Genomic DNA, 12843 nt, shown 5'->3' with positions numbered 1-12843 from the left:
AAACACAGAGGTGCAAATACCTGGGCAGGTTAATAGACGGATAGGATTCACTGTAGATATCCTTTCCCTTCTTCCCTTCCCATAAGATAATAACTCATCTGCAGGAGTGTGTATAGTCAGGCTTATGTGGGATGAGCAGCCTCAAGGATGCGGCTTCACAGAGGAACCCTGGCACAAATGCCCAGGTGGGGATTTATGTCTGTCTCTGCATCGTGGAGAGCACCTGCAAAGATACGGATCTGAACAATCAGCCAGCTCCATACCAAGCCATCTTGGTGTGATGATGAGACTCTGACCAAAATGTCCACACTTTTTCCAGACCCATAAACAAGGACTTTGTTATAGAGAAACATCCAAAAGTATGGAGTGTGATAAGTAATAAGACAAGGGGAAATGGCCTCAAGTTGCACCAAAGGAGGATTAAGTTGGATATTAGGAGAAATTTCTTCACTGAAAGGGTTGTGTGGCATTGGAATAGGCTGCCAAGGGTAGTGGTTGAGTCACCATCCCTGGAGATCTTCAAGAAATATGTATATTGTGGACTTAGTAGCATGGTTTAGTGGTGGACTTCAGTACTAGGTTAAAAGTTGGACTAAACGATTTTAGTCTTTTCCAACCTGAATGATTCTTTCAGTTTGAATATTTCAGTCTGAATATTGGGTTTGGAACAGAAGTCAGTTAGCAATATGACACGGCCTTTCTTCTCTCCAAGCCAGGACACTTCTCATTATCCCCTCAACTCTGCAGCAAATCTGTCAATACAAGAGGCAATGGGCAAAGAGTGGAACACAGGAGGCTCCACCTGAACATCAGGAAACACTTCTTACTGTGGGGATGATGGAGCACTGGCACTGGTTTCCCAGGGAGTTTGTGGCGTCAGCTTCCTTGGAGATCTTCAGGACCAACCTGGACATGGTCCTGGGCTCTGGATGTCCTTGCTTGAGCAGGGGGTTGGACCAGAGGGCCTCCAGAGGGCCCTGCCAGCCTCAGCCATTCAGGGATTCTGTGAATCCACTGGAAACGTCCCTTCCTAGGATATCCCGCATGCTGTGTGGTATCAGGAAAGCTCAACATTAGCAGCAGCCCTCAGCTACAGTCTCTTACCAGGGAGCCAGTTTTATGTGATCCAGTATGAATCACTGGACTTGTAGGTCAATGGCCAAATTCTTCTTTTTGTTACACCCATTTAGTCCTGTGGGCTTCGCTGAGTGGGAGGGTAATGGAACCAGTCCAGATGCATTTTATTAAGCAAAAATGCATTTTGGTCCAAGCTGTTTCAAAAGTGCTCAGTAAACAAAACACACTTCAATATGATGCCCTGAAAAGGTCACCCAAATCCCTTCCCTTTGGGAAAAGCAATAATTTAAACAAGACTTGATTAAGGAATAATACCATCCTGAAGGGGATTTTTCTTTTTCTTGCACAGTATAAAGGGCCATTACTTACTGAATCCTTCCTTGGTTGCACAATTTAGTGATACAAACACAGAATGCTGCTGTGTACTGGACACTGTTTACCACTGCTAATTCCCTTTAAATGAAGTTTTACACACTTCATTGGACTCTGTTTTTCAGAATTTAAATGTGAAGCTCTGAGTCAATGATTTTATTTTCTGCTATTTGCAAGTTATCAATACCGTATTTAATAGGTACGCTGCAAGGTTTCTACAGAGCAATTAAAAGTACCCTGAATATTTTTCCACTTTTTTATGATATCTTTTTGTGAACCTATGCTTATTATTTTCTGAATTTAGAGAGCAATATGTACCAAAACAAGCAAGTAAGTATACAAAAACAAACCAACAGATAAAAACAAAACCAAAAACCCTGTCTATAACTGAAGTTTTGTTATACTGTCTTTTTGAAATTTTCTAAGACCAATATCTATTAAGGCTAACAGCTGAATCAGGGCTTCAGTGTAGTGTTATTCTGGTCTGTAAAACAACAATAGTGTTGGAGGAAACATCACTATTTTTACAAATTTTTGTTCAATTTAACAAAAGTTAATTGTGATCAGTAGAATCATTAGAATTTATTTTTTGTCACGTAGAACTCTCTTAGGGTATTGCTGTTTTTTTAAACCAAATATATTTGTGGAGAGTAAAGCAAAATATCATTTGCAATTTTTGTTTTATTAATTGGAATATTCACCCTCGTTAGATTTCTGATTTCTATTGCCAAAGGTAAATATTCCACTTTTAAACATAATAAAATATCTATCTGTATTTATCCAGAAACTAGACAACAATTCCGTATTTTTATCTTTGTTTTTTATCTAGCTTCTTCCTACCTCTTATGCTGCATAGTTTTCTCTGTCTATCAGCACTGATTGCTGGGATTGTGTCTGGCATTACATGCTTAACAGAGACCTTTTGTTTCTAACTGCATGGTTATGACAAATGGTAGATTGTTAAAGTAGGAACTGTGTTATCAAAAAGCAATCAAGAGTGTGTCAAAAACTCTGGCTCTTTGTGCAGAATTCAAATGTGGGATAGGCATTATCTCAGAAATATTTTAACCAAACTCTGGTTAAAATATCTAGACTGGAGGATGAGATAACATATATATCAACCAAACTAAAACCTTGGGAAGAAAGAGGGACACAGATGAACACAAGTGAAATCAACAAGTGTGCTATGAATTGTGTTCTTTACCTACATTTGCTAGAAAAATCTTTAAAAGAGAGAACCTTTACATGTTAACAGCAGTGAGGTGGGCTCTGAGGACTTGTGAAGGGGGAATGGCATATTTGCTTTTCAGGTGGTGGAAGTAAAGAAGAGGAACAAATCCAGGGAATTCAGCTGAACTCAGAAAGCTACTGGAACAAATTATTAAATAGCCTGTAAGCACTTGGAAGATAATAGATAATACTGTGCTAAGAAATGGCCAGTTCAGTTTTGTCAAGAATAAAGCATGTTAAGGAAATTTAGTTACTTCTTTGACATGAAAACGCATCCAACTGATGAGAGGGAAACAACAGACATGATTTATTGCATTTGTAATAAAACTTTGGGTACAATTTCACTATAACATTCTCATAAGGAAAGCAGCAATATACAGGCTAGATAAAGCTACTGTAAAGCAAACACAAAATTCAGAGGTGTGACTGAGAGCAGGTTGCAATAACTGCTACCCAACAGGGATGACACATTAAGTAGCCCCCTTCAGCTAGTGATATTTATCACTGTAAAGCAGAAATAGAACTTACAGTAAGCACTTGGTACCAACCTGTGGGACAAGTTCAACAATCAAAATGATCACATGAAATAGAAGGAATGACTTATATATATATATATATATTATTAACTTAGATAACTTAGATAACATATATATTATTAACTTAGAAGGAAGAAATCATAGCCCAAATGGGAAAAGCCAGAAAGGCAGCAAGAACATAGAAAAAGGTATACAAAGTGAACATGAAGTAAAAATAAAAAAAAAAAATTAAAAAAAAAGTAAATTTTGCACTTCATTTAGCCCCTTTGAGTAATAAACCTATAGATAGACCCATTAGTAGTTCTAAGGTCTAAGGGTTCAGTGACAGCTTTGGATACTGCATGTTAAAAAACAATAACAACAAAACAGATGTAAAGAACACAGAGAAAACTTGAGAGGAAAACTATGATCCTGGCAAGCACTTCAGGAAACATGATTTATGAGGAAATGTTTTCAAAATTAAGCTTGTTTTGCTTTTCAAAAGGCTGCTGGGGAAGACGATCAGTAGAAACACCACAGAAATATAGAGAAGGAAAACCCCCAAACTGCTACCTCTCCTGTGCATGGAAATGTTTCCAAGAGTGTTAAATGCCAGAAGGAAAATTTGTGCCTGAGGTGCCCTCAGCCTATGATAAGAAAGAACTAATAAGAAAAAAATAATATTTTCAAATAATATGTCTCTGAAGACATTACCAAGAGAATCCTCAAACTGCATTGCTGGAGGATTTTAAAAGAGGTTAAACTTCATAACGGGTGGCAACTTTTACATCATTCTTTTTCTAAATAGGAAAACATTTTCCCGTTTCAAGTCCCCTTCAACACTAATTTTCTACAATTTGATATGAAAATACAGGTTATGTTCTCTCCTCGGGAAGCTGCTTGGCCGCCTTCTCAATTTAAGGGGAAAAAAATAAAAAACAGTAATATTTGGAAAATGCTGAGAATTTCTTTCCAACTTTGGTTTCCTATCAATAGAATAAATCCTTGATTTCTACTCAAAGACTTGAGGCTACTAGCCTGTTTTGTTTGTTTGTTTGTTTGTTTTGTTTTTAATGTATACAGTAAGTCTTTAGTACTTCCAGTAGTACCAACATCTAGTATCTTCTCTGAGTCCCCTTTATGTTTCAGTGCAGTCCTTTAGGTCCACCATTTTGAAGACTTGTGCTGTTCAGTGGTTATAAATACAAAGAGCTGCCTGAATTTCTCTGACTCTCCTTCCACAGGAATTTGGCTCAAAACCCTTTTTTCCAGTCTCTTGCAGGGTCACATCCCTTGTTTTCCGGGATGCTTTAGTCTCTCTTCTCTACATGCTTCTGTGATGCTTATGCTGCTTTTCTTCTCCAAATATTTGCACTATCAGTAGATTGAGCACAAAGCAATAAACAGAAAAAGACATTGTTCAGTTTCCAGAGTTACTCAGTTTGTGTCTTTGCATTGTACAGTGATATATGACCATCTTGACCCCTTGTCTTCTTGTCTACTTGCTTCCTCAGCAGACTTTCCTAGACTTAAAACTATCTTAAAAGTAACTAAACTTTCTCAAAAGCAACATCTATCACTTCCATTTATCCTTTAAGTGAAAAACAGCCTGAATGACAAGAAGGCGAGTTTTATGCCAGCTACTACAGAATCACAGAATGGTTGAGGTTGGAAGGAACCTCTGGAGATCACCTAGTCCATACCCCCTGCTCAAGCAGGCTCAGGGATCTGTCTCCATTAAATAAATAAATAAACAAAGATTGAACGAAGTGCCCTTTACAATGCTTATTTTTTCCTTCTAACTGGAAGTACCATCTCAGTGGAAATAAATCAGGCCTGAATGGCATTTAATTCCTCTTCCACTTTTGTAAGCAAACCTCCAACATAAAGGGACTGATTTAAGTTTAATAATTTGTGAGTTAATACAGAATCAATAATGAGCAATTATTGTTATTTAACTCTGGGAAGGATTTGGGGTGTCATAGAACATGTGAATATTTATCAGATGAAAGTGTTTTAAAATAGTGGCTAATCCTAATCTTAAATATTTACCAAATCTGCTGGCTCCACTTTTCTGCAATACCAGGGAATGTACTAACTGAGGCTCCTGAAGATTATTTCAGGGAGGTTTGATATTTAGCCAGGAAAACTCTTGAGTACATCATTGATGGGTGTTGGCAGTGGGCATGGAGACTGTGTGGCTCTAAAAATGTCTAATTCAGTACCCTGCAGCTGCTGGAAAAGCACACTTCCCTTTTTGTTGAAAAAAATTATGTTCCAACAAACTTCTAAGAAGAGGCACTGGCAACTGCTGAATTCAGGATACTTTTGGTACCAGCAGTTACCATGAGCCACTTTTTCTTTCCCCTTGGGCTTTTAGTGTTTGGCTGGCTCTGCATTATCATCCACACAGGGAGTACAAATTACTCTGTAACACTCTAAGTGGTTATTCCCCTACAGCCAGCCACTCCTTTGAAGACACTTGGATATAGGTGAGGATGAATTTTCTGTAGCAGTTGCCCTAGACCAACAACTCTGACAATCCGTGATATCTAGCTATGGTCAAGGTTTCCTTTCTGGGTTAAGAAAACTTTTCAGCATGTTATTTAAGATTCTACCAAAATGGCTTTGAAGTTCTGTCCAAATATTTCTGGAGATACCACATATAAAGATTGGTCATATAAAACGCAACAGATTTTTGTCCTCTTTTAAATTCTGATAATTTTTAAAAAGCTTCTTCTGAGAAGAAAATAAACTGTGATGTGTGGGACAAACAAAGCAATAAATGCATTCCAGCAGGGAAAGCACGCTAAACAGGAAATCTTACATTCAGAAACTAGTGTTCTTCATGTCATTCCTTATCAGTTTGCTCAGGGTCTTTCTGAGCTGAAGGGACACGAAGTGTTGTACAAGCAGTCTTTCCAGATACGGGGCCTCACAGATCAAAATGTTTTGTTTCAGTACATTCATATTATTCTCCCAGGATGAAGTCAGTATTATTCATGCTGTTAACAACAACATGATCTTGTAGCTCAGATGTGTTCATCAACAAAGGTGAGGCAATCCAGTGAAAACTTCATGACACAAGGCGGTTTTCTGGTGTTTAGATTCTCCCCTTTTGCAAAGCTCCCTGGAACCACAGTAAGTGGATGAATACTTTCAGGTCTTTCTACAAAGTGTATCTACATGCACTCAAAATCCACTCATCCCACAATACTAATATTTGTGTTAGCATTAATACTTGTAATTACTAATAACCTGCAAGCATTCAAGGCTTAGACTCTGGCCCTAGTCCCCTATCTAGAAGATGATAGGGAACGTCCTCACCATTTCAATAATGAGCGTTTTTGCCACGAACTTCTCTGAATATTTATTTTTACTAAACTGTAGCAAAGCAGGGTTCCTAACCTTAGCTCTATCCAGCAATGTAATAGCAATGCTAATGAATAATAATTAGACTTATTTGTAAAGCTTTGCTACCCTCTATTAAACACCTGTGGCCTTGCATCTCTAGATGTTGTATCTCAGTGCTGGGTGATGAAAACCTAAATTAAATCCTCAGTTATGCTGGCAGACGGAGAGTTCAGTAAGGGACCAGGGCTAAACACAGCCTTGCTGCCCAGCATTTTGAATAGCTGCTTTTTGAATTTGATAACACTGGTGATCAACTGACAGGCCAAAGGACACAGAAAGCAACAGCATCATGTTCATATTTCATGTGTACTTCACCACAGACAGAGAGAGATCATGCCCACAGAACTGTGATTGCTGCTGGCCATTACCAGCTACATAGTAAGCAATAAAGTAAAGAGACACGTGATATGCCTAAGTGCTGTATTTTCTAACAAGGTTATCTTAGGACAGAAACTGGAAGTGCTTATACATTCCAGCTAATAAACACAACTTACATATAAGATGCAATTTTTCCAGTGCTACTGTAAACAGTGGTTTTGGTTGTTCCTACAAAACCTGCTCTACTTGGCCTGTACTTTTGGTAAAATGACAAGCTTTGGGTATTATTGCTATCTCTGTTCATCGCATACCCCTCAAGACAGCCTGAAGACTCTTCAGTGACTGTGTCTTTCCTGTACTTCTCAGCATATTTAGCTCAATTCTTCCCTGTTCCAGTTAGTGTTCCGTGGTATGGTGTCTCAATCAAGTTCTATTCACTAGTGAGCTCCTGCCTGGAAATAGTCTATGCAGCCAATCACTACTAATAATTTTAATCAGTTGTGTTTTTTTGTTGTTGTTGGTGGTGTTGTCTTTTTTTTTTTTTCCATCTAAGACCACCACTGTAGCTCTGCCGGTGTTGTTCCACCATTCATTCAAATCAAAAAGCAATGTGTGCAGCTTTTAAGTGAGATTGACCTGCTCATATTAAACCTGAGGTGTCAGCTCTATTCGATACTTATTCTGAACTTTAAGACATGGGTCCACAATGACTAACGTTCTTCAGAAATTATCTTTGATGTTTAATTCTGAAAATTGTTTTCTGATTTATTATTAATATAAATATTAATATAAATATAAATATAATAATAATAATAATAATAATAAGGGCTTGTTTGTTCAGTTTTATAATGACATTAAACATATGTACTTGTTTCATGTAGATAAAATTCTGGACTTTTCCATACCCAGAGCCAAAACATTCTTCACTGTTACTACCAAAACTCTATTTGTGTTTACAAAATATATCTTTGATCCTTTTTTAGAAGAGCACAAAGTCAATCTGCCCTTTGGGCATGGAATATAGCCATTTACTGCTAATTGTCTTGTTACAGTATCTCAGAACTTCTGCTTCTTCATTTTCTGTATTGAGCTCTTAAAATTGTTAGCCTGCATCCTATATCCAGATGACATGTTACACTGTAGCATTTCAGGCCAGTGACTGGTTATTTTGGCTAGTAAGATGAAGACATCAGAATACCCCTTTTTAAGCAGTCTTGGTACCACTCCTTGTTCACTCTCTGTTTTATGGTGGTAGTTCCAACCTCGCTGTGGTCTACCCTACCTATGCCTTCCGGTGACAACTTTCCTTTCAGCCTGGTAATTTCACTGAGCAGAACTTATTGTTGTTTTCTTAGCTTTATGTTGGTTTATTAAACTTAGAGCTGATCTCAACTTCCCAAGATGCGCTTGTGGCCTAATTATACTCTCTGCTACTACTGAAAGCTCTTTGCCAGGCTCCTTAAGGTTCTTGACATCCTGGTAGATTCATAACTGGCTTCACCAGAGATGAGTAAAGGAGGTAATAATTTCCCCTGATTTCCCGGGCATGCTTCTCCTGACGTAACCCAGTGTGCATTTTATACTATTTGCAATGAGAGCACACTCTTGGCTCATTTTCATTCTGACATCAACTAAAGTCTCCAGACCCCCTTTCATTAAGGCTCAGCAATTCATTTCCCAGCCTGTGCTGATGTGTGGGGTTATTCTACCCCAAGACACTGAACTTCTTCTCCCTGCTGGATATCGTGAAGTTCTTAGCACAATCACGTTTCTCAAAGCCCTTCTGGGTTAAACCTTTGCTTCTTGGTATAACAATCACTTTCCTTGACTGAACATCATCTTGAATTTGCTGCAGGGTGCAGGAGATGATGGTGATCTCATCATCCAAATCATTGATGAAGATCTTGATCAATACTGGACCACCAAGACACTCTGCTTGTTACTGGCCTTCTGTCATTGATTTTGAACGTGGCAGTATATTCATTTTTAAGACACATTCATGCATCCCATAACTCCTCAATTCGAAAAGAATACTTTGGGTGATGATGCCAAAAGCCTTACAGAAGGCCAAGGTTTATTATATCCATCACTCTCCCTTCACTCACATAGTCTGCCTTGTTCTGACTTCCTCCTGACTGTTTCTTAAAAAATTTTAGAGTTGATTTTGAGTTAAAGCTGTTTAACACATCAAACTTTTCAGCTTTTGTAAGAAATAAGGTTGCTTTCATCCTTTTGGAAACTAATTTCAGAGAAATAGAGTGAAATACTTCTGAAATTTCCCAGTGTTTTCCACATGCACAGTTTGCCAGTGGAGGTGGTGCTTTACCTGCCATTCTTCATTAGTGAGACAATTTTGAGGAGCACTCAGAGAGGGTTTCAGGTGTTTGCAGGGACTGTGCTCTGTTCAGCAACACCCAGTGTCACCCTGTGTTCAGTGTACCCAACTGGAGTTTGGATGCATGTGATGGTAAAGCCTACAGAGGAGCCTGCCTAGTTTGTCTGGGTATGTCTAGGCTAAAAGAGAACAAGACATGAGCTCAACCCATACCTTTGACAGCCCACACCACTTAACTGCTGTTTGCTCCCTTGCTCTGGTCCAGCCTCTTCCCAGAAGCTGTCAACAAGCAGTATAGATAAGATTGGCCTATGCAGTCCACCCCAGGGCTATTCCATGGGGCTCTGCATCCTCCAGTATACTCCTATGGTGTCATGCATACCCTGGAGTATGCAACACATCCCCTCAGCTTCATGCCATAGAAATTTCACTCTTGTGGGTTGGAATACCACCCTCAGATTATTTCAGATCTTTTGAACTGAAAAAACACCAAACAAACAAAAAAACACCAAACAAACAAACAAACAAAACAAAACAACAACAAAAAAAACATTAAAAATGATTATGTCTGAGGACTATTGGGACATCACTTACAGCACAGAAGAAACCCAGGGCCAAGTGCCATACAACGTATATGTGGTCAGACTGTCATAGAGGGCTTGTCGTAAGACATGATACTCAAGCCAGTTTGGGCCACTTAGAGTCAGGGCCAGAGTCTGGGTTTTGGCACTTCTATATTTAGCAATATGGACATAGCATCAGTTCAGGTTGAGATTTTGCTCATGAAGTCCAAAATTTAACACTGAAGTGGTGGTGGTGGTTTTTTTTTTTTTTTTTTTTTTCTGACTCATTCAATTTGCTAATCTGAAACAGATTTACCATGTCCTGTTTAATAGGGAACAGCCTTTAAAGTTATTAAATGAATGAACTGTTGATTTAGAGCTATCTTTTGATTCTGAGCAACTGCCTTGAAATGGCTGGGGAAAATAAAAAAAAAAAAAAATAGTCCTGTTTTACTGAAAGAACTCCAATCAGCTTTTCTTTTGCTCTCTTCTCCTGTCCATACTCCATTATTTCCTCTTAAAACTGCATACCTGGTCTTTGTCAAATGATGCCTAAAGAGACCCTGTAAACCACATTGCAATCCGTAGTTGCTCTCTGTGTCCTATCTCCTCTGCAACACGCTCTTCTTACAACAAAGTCTCTTCCCTGTAAGAAGGGAACCAACTTCCATCTTCTCTACCTGAACACAGGACAGGGAAGAAACATGAGGTATTTGTTACACAGGTGATTGTGTTTTATGCCCAGAAGCCCAAAAATATGAACATATAAAAGCATTTGGTCCCAGGCCTGTTGGTGTGGTCAGCTGTGAGGACATGGTGCCACAATAATACCTTGCTTCCTTGACCTTGGGTTTAAAGCTATAAGAACAGCATTTATAACCAAAAGAGAGCTGTAGTCATGTAACTGATTTCAAGTGATACATGCCATTTAGGAGATTGTCTTGCAGAACCAGGCTTTCTTTTAGTTAATTGCTTGGCTGTGTTATTGCTATGTAAATCTATGCACAGGCCAAAAGAGCATGTATTTTTAAGTGTATTTTCAAGCAGAGGGCATGTTACTACTGTGTTAGGAAGATTAGTCAATGATCAGGCCTTTTTACCAGCTCTTCCTTATCGGACCTAAATAAGGAGAGAATTCTGATTTGTACTTACTTAGGTGCTCCTTAAACTGATGGGCACCACCCAGCCTGTTTTGCTTGATTTCAAAACGTCTTGGGCCTGGTGGGTTCGAAAGTTCATCTCAGATATGTATTTGATATTACTTCAGAGAAGCTGTGAATAAGAAAGCATTCTGGTTACACACATGCATTTGTGCCTCTATATTTGTGTGTATAGCAACGCCCCAGCAAGACTGAGTGGGAGGTGAGGTGAAGGGGAGGGAATTATTTTCCAGATTTATAGCTAGTAAAAAAACTTCTTTCAAAAAATAATCATGAGAGATGAGGTCTAAAGGGAGAAAGGGGAGCACTGGCACTTCAGGTTTGGAACAATTCTTCTTAGCCAAATGATGATCACAGAGAATCAAAAAGACATCAAATCGCATTTAGTGTCTTCTGCCTGGGTCAGTAGAGGAGTTGTAGACTGATGTGACCAGCACCAATGTGTTTGGATTGAGGAGGTTTTCTGGTGGCTTCTAGGTCCTATGATCTCTTGGTCTGAATGGCCTAACTTACCATGTTACTTAACCTATCATGCTACTTAACTTATCATGTTACTTAACTTTCCACGTCACTTAGCAGACACTTACACCCTGCATCTCCCAGGTCACGTCTCTATTGAAGAACAAGTCTCTGCAAAGTCTGTTTTACATAAATGCGTGGAAATCTCCAGGTTTGCCACATACTGCTTGCACTGACCACAAACGAGCACAGTTTGAACATCCTTAATTCTCTGCTTCTAGGGTGGATATGCACAGGGTTTTTCTCTAAATGCTCAAGTATATAGAATCCCTATTTCCTAATATGTGAAATCAGCTTTTCTGAAAAGGCATGTGCAACTTAAAAGTACATCTTTAAACTTGGCATTGAATTTGCAGCAGATGAGAGCAGTTGCAACTGATGTTCAAATTCTTCCTACTCAGTGAGTGGGGATAGAGGTTCCTGGCACTCCAAGACATTGGCCAGGTAGATTGAAGGTGGATTACTGATGCTATAAATTGTAGATGAGTAACCGTTGGCATCAGCTGGGCTCTGTTAAATTCTCTACTTATCCAGTGCTTCAGAAATTAGTGACCTGTGCAGCCTATCTTCTTGGAGATCATTTTTTTTGGAAGAGAAGTAAAGACGCTACTTTTAGATAAAGAATGGAAAATGGTAGTTGTAAATGTTGAAGTGAGTACTTTCTAATTGGATTTTGTTAGCCAAAGTATACCCATTCTTATTAATGCAAAATTTCTTGCTGGCTATGGGATGGAGAAGATTATCTGCCTTTGAGAGATGAGAAGAATTTCTGCTCATTTATAACTTGCAGTATTTCATTCCTCCTACCTCTGACTGCTGTGTAGGGTTGCAGCACTGCTTTTAGTTCACAGTTAAAACAGACCTCTCTATTTCCTTGCCTGCTCATAGTTGGCCTGAAAACAATCAACATGAGTAAGAGAAGAATAACATGTCATGCCAGCTCAGTAAAGCTATACCTGCATCGGAACTAGTACATTCATCTGTGTATTTAGCCTAGATCCCTAAAGAAACAAATGCTATATGATTGTACTTACAGGTGTGTATGTTTAACACGTAGACAGGTCTTATGACTGCAATATTCCTTCAGCAGGCCTAAATAACCTCACAAAAAGGGCTATCAGGTACCCACAAAACCAATTTTTTAATCTCCAGAAGCCCCAAATAGCTTTCTGTTTAGCCCACTGGGCAAACAAGAGGGCAGTTGTATAGCTGGTCACCACACATTTCCTGCTGGGGCCATCAGCAAACAAACAGCTGCACAGAGGACCGTGTGAACAGCACTTTGCTGCTGCTTCAGCTCAGCGAGAAGCAGGTGACGAAGAAGAGAAACACAACAAACC

Source organism: Anser brachyrhynchus (genome assembly GCF_964034855.1).
Source record: "Anser brachyrhynchus genome assembly, chromosome: 2".
Classification (NCBI taxonomy): domain Eukaryota; kingdom Metazoa; phylum Chordata; class Aves; order Anseriformes; family Anatidae; genus Anser; species Anser brachyrhynchus.
The sequence above is the reverse complement of the archived record's forward strand: the minus strand, read 5'-3'. Positions refer to the sequence as shown.